At 38.7% G+C, this 5,220-nt stretch overlaps 1 protein-coding gene across 1 annotated transcript in view; it reads right to left on the bottom strand.

The window, feature by feature from the left end:
• The window catches only part of LOC106875235 (follistatin-related protein 5), a 370,169-nt gene extending 366,601 nt beyond the window's left edge, over positions 1-3,568 (bottom strand). The window contains exon 1 of the mRNA XM_014923295.2: positions 2,923-3,568. The gene's annotated coding sequence lies outside the window, so the exon portion shown is untranslated. The remainder of the gene's footprint in view (positions 1-2,922) is intronic.
• Between the last annotated feature and the right edge of the window lie 1,652 nt (positions 3,569-5,220).

Here is a 5,220-nt window from a genome sequence, read left to right as displayed (position 1 = left end):
ATATATATATATATATATAAATACAAACATATATATGTATGCGTGCATAATATATATGTGTCCGCTATGTTTGCTTGTGTGTACATCAATAAACATTAGAGATGATTTTTCATTCATTATGCACCCAACTTAACATTGTATTGTTGTCGCTGCTGTTGCTAAGGCCGTTCTCTGCTTCTTACACACTTGTTGGTTATATCGTGGTCATAGTTTTTTGTTTTTTTTTTGTCATGCCATTTATTTCTGGTTTCCTGCTAGCATCGAGCATTTGTTTGCGTGTAGACATGTACGAAAGCAGAGGAAAGAGAGCCGGGTTGTGCAGCTGGGATTGTCTTGTCTCTATTGTCGTTGCAGTATATTTTGCAGTTGCAAACAGTATTTCCTGATCTAGTTGTTGTTGCTGTTGATCTTACTGATATCGTAACTGTCGTTGCAACTTGGCCCCAGATCTACTCGTCAGTCAAACGCGATCCGTCTGTGACCATCCTGTCTTTTTTGCAAATCAGTCCTACATTATCAATGTGACTTCTCGTTTATTTTTTAAGGCAATAGCGTATTTGCCATAAAATATTCTGATTTGAGGGTATTTTCTCTACTATTTCTGTCAGGTCGTAGTCTCACACATTGGCTCCAATGTGGTTTGGGGTGTTCATTAAAAAACACGGTAATGAACGAAGAAATGAAACGAAAACCAAGCAAATGTTGCCGTAATATTAGCTTCTCTCTCTCTCTCTCTCTCTCTCTCTCTCTCTCTCTCTCTCTCTCTCTCTCTCTATGTATATATATAGTAGCCGTTGTTATAGCTATGGAGATCAATATGCATGTGTAATCACACACACACAAACATACATACACACGCGACAGACACACGTACATGTATACACTTATAGATACACACACCCACAAATACACAAACCAGGATACACACACGCACACACATGTCGCACGCACACACACGTCTCGCACGCACACACATAGACACATATTTGGGGGGTGACGGTACCATATCGTCCCACCTCCCCACTTCTATACTATTACTTTATTGACCGTGCCGCCTGTTCTCGGTGAGAGTCGATCCCAGAACAGACATTAACTATAGCATAATATAAAGCATGACATTTCAAAGCCAGCTCCAACCATAATTAAAAGAAGATAGGCGAAGGCCAGAAATTTAAGGGGAGGGGCTTTGGTTGATGAAAGCGGCATCAGCATTTTTTTTTTAACCCCAGAAGAATGGAAGTCAAAGCTAACCTCGTCAGGATTCGAACACAAAATGTGACGAAGGGACGTAATTAAATACAAACTTTGCCATTAATAAGCGCCACAAACATGCACTACATCCGGTGTATGACAATGACTTGACCCCGATGATATGAGGGTTTCTTGTTCGGGTCGATAAATAAGTTCCCAGATATTCTAGTCATCGGTTTTATAGGAAACCTTTACATACTGATGGACATCTCGATTCCTTTCGACGAAGTCATTATTAATTTGGAGTAAGAAGAATGTAGAGCAGAGAAGGAAAAAGAAGCGATTCTCGTGATAACTATGTGTAGTCGGGAATGTACAAAAATGGAATTTCAACAATACAACAATGATGCCAGATCACACAAGTTTTAGATGCAATCCAAAAAATTATTCTATGAGGTACAAATATTAAGTACAGCTTGCTAGAAATAGACGCTAAATTTCCGTTACATTCCTATCGTTGTAAAAAGAAAAATGGTAGGACTTTGGATAATGTGGTCCTAGATGCTTTATACCTGAAGATAAAGTGGGATGTTCTTAGCTTGAATATCCTTGATCTTAGGTTTGCTCAATCAGAACTGATAGGGATTAATTAAACAACAACAACAACAACGGCAACATCAGCACCAACAGTTATTTACGTCACGCCCTTGATTGCTGGAAACTTTTAATTGTTACTCAACGCATTAATACGCAAACAGTACACTGTCCACACCCAAACCCTTTCAATACTTTATAATTTATACAACAAATTAGAGCCACATTAATATAACACAAGAAGCAACAATGCAGACCCTGTTACTCAGTAACATGCCTCGACACAGTCCTTGTTATTGTGAAACACATACAGGCGCGCTGTACAAGACAACTCACATGAACCAAGCGAAAAACAATGCTAAAATGCATCGTAATTCATGAACAGATCGAATCGAGATCGAAGGTCGGGAATTTGGAGGGAGAAACACAATCGATTCAGAATTGTAATTGTATTTATTTCATTGATAGCCCTCCGAGCATGGAGAAAGGAAAAGTCGGCTCCCATTAAGATTTGAACTCAGAAACGCAAAGGGACGCAACTGAATACCGTAAAATGTTTAATCCGCCACTCTAAATAAAATTCACCAAATCACCACTTGTAAACTATCTCACTGCTTCGATAATGGAAATAACAATAATGATAATAATAATAATAATAATAATAATATTTAACAAGACAACGACAATACTAACAACAATGGTTATAGGGATAACGTTGATGTCTTTTATTTTGCCACAGGGGCAGCAGAGGGAGATGGCGGTACAAGGACAGTTTACAATTTGTGTGTGTGTGTGTGTGTGTATGGTAGGGGCACAAAATATGAGGGGAAGAAAGGGGAGAGGAGGGTGAAATGAGATTAAAATAGACACGGTATACAAAGTATATGAACACACGAATAATAATAATAATAATAATAATAATAATAATAATAATAATAATAATAATAATAATAATAATAATAACAATTACATAGAAATTGTTGGATAGGAAACTGTTGTCGACTATATATCAACGTCAGTATTATGAATGGTAGGTTTATTATATTGGCCCACCCCGCCTCCGGAAGGACGTCAGGCAGAGAAATGGTAATAATGTCTGACAGAAATTAAGCGAAGTGCTAGAATATAAGGACTTACCTATGCTGTTGCTGTCATTTAATATGTATCGCCGACTCCTTTGTGATTGCGCGTGTGAGTGCGCGCGCGTGTGTGTGTGTGTGTGTGTGTGTGTGTGAGAGAGAGAGAGAGAGAGAGAGAGTATGTGTGCGTGTAGCGATGTTTGATTCTCCGAATCTTTATATCACTTCTTCCTCTTTGACAAAAAATAACAAAAAATAAAACTGGTGTAGAACAGCCAGAAAAATACACAAGAATAAACGTATAATGTACAAGTATATCGCACCAGCAGCTTACATATATATTTTGAAATATATATATATATATATATATATTTCTTCTATATTGCTAATGGTATTTGTTTTCCTATTCGTTCGTTGTTAATCACAGATCTGGTCTGGCGTTTTGTAATTCTAATTGAAACTTGGTAAAACGATTGGGGTAAAAATTAAGTTTTTGTTTTTTTTATAAAAAAAAAATTCTATCATTAATTAGTTGTGTAAGTGAAGTTAAGTTAATTGGTTTGTTTTAGCTTGGCGGATGTGTATAAGGTGGACGCTCATCTATCTCTATGTGTGTGTAACTGAATCATCGTCGGCACGGTTGGCTTGAGAATGGAGAAACAAACAGCAGTATAACGTGAGGGAGAGTGAGAGAACGGAGAGTCGTTGAGGGAGGGAGGGAGTGAGAGAAAGAGGAGAGGGAGAGAAAGAAGCAGGCGTTCGGAGATGGAGAGAAGGAGGAGGAAAGTTGATGAAAATAACGATAGCTGCGTGTGTGCGTGCGTGCGTGCGTGCCTGTGTGGTTTTGTATAGATGTATATATGTGTATGTATATGTATGTATGTCTATATATTTATATTCATATATATATATGTGCGTGTGTATGTGTGTGTGTGTATCTATGAAGAGAGGGATAGTGAGAGAGACGATATAAGAGAAGTGTGAATGGAAAGGAGGGAGGTTAGAGAGAGTAAGGAGGCAGAGGAGAGAATGAGAGATCAAGGTTGAAGTGGATAGAGAGAGAAGCTAAATAGAGAGAGAGAGAGAGTTTGTATGCGTGCATCAGGGGACGTATGCAAGAAGAGAGTACAAGAGAAGAGATGAAGATTAAGAGAGATGGAGAGAGAGAGAGAGATAGAGAGAGAGAGAGAGAAAGACGGAGTGAGGGACTGACACAAGAAGATGGAGAAATATGTGTGTGTGTGTATGTATGTGTATGTATATGTCTGTGTGCATGTGTGTGCCACAATGAGGCTACAACAGAGGCAGGGGTATGAGGTCTCTCGCTCTCTCTCTATATATATATGTGTGTGTATGTGTGTGTGTGTGTATGTGTGTGTGTGTGTGTGTGTGTGTGTGTGTGTGTGTGTGTGTAATGAATGTATATCGTCTGAGAGGAAGAAAGCGGTGCAATTACGAGGGAGAAGAGGAGAGTTTATGTATGAATGTATGAGAAAAAGAAGGAAAGCAACGACAGGTACTGGAACTCCAAAAGAGGAATAATATAAGGAGGAGGGGGAGCAGTTGTAAACATGCGTATTCTTTTGTGGATATATATATATATATATAGTGTATGGATGATGAATAACTGAAAGATAAGGAGAGTTACGTAGAGTCTCTAAGAATAGAAAAGAAGGAATGAAAAAATTATGCTGATAATGTAACAGTAACAACAACAATAACAACAACAACACTGTCACAACACTATATTAGCACTAACAACATCAGTCTAACAACAACCACAACAACAGCACTATTATTAAATAGATAGTGTTGAATGTTGAAATTGGAACGAAAGTGAAAGTAGAAAATTACGCGCTAGCTGTTGCGCAGTGATAGCGGGAGGGGGAGAAGTAAGAGGAAGGGGAGTAGGTCGGTTTAATAAGAGAGAAGGGGGAGAGAGAGATGAGAGCATTTAATGATGGTCGTGGTGGGAGGAGAGTGAACTACGGGAACATGTATAGGAGTGAAGAGGAAAAGGAGAGGAGGGAGAGGAAGAGAAGCAAGTGTTTGTGCGTGTTTGTGTTTGCGCATCGACTGAAAGTTGAGTTTTGTGAGAAGAGAATAACAGAGGTGGAGGGAGGAGAAAGAGAGAGAAAGAGGAAAACGAGAGGGATTGTATATCAGCTGATGGGGGAAGAGGAGTAGTGAAAGCAGAGGAGAGCAACGCAGAGAGAGAAAGAAACAGAACTTGACAGGCAGACTTATTAGCATCTATGAATATATATATGCACATACATACATACATATATATATATATATATATATATATATAGAGAGAGAGAGAGAGAGAGAGAGAGAGAGAGAGAGAGAGAGA

The sequence above is a fragment of the Octopus bimaculoides genome, chromosome 3, assembly GCF_001194135.2.
Source record: "Octopus bimaculoides isolate UCB-OBI-ISO-001 chromosome 3, ASM119413v2, whole genome shotgun sequence".
Lineage (NCBI taxonomy): Eukaryota > Metazoa > Mollusca > Cephalopoda > Octopoda > Octopodidae > Octopus > Octopus bimaculoides.
This window is presented reverse-complemented; position numbering and strand designations above follow the sequence as displayed.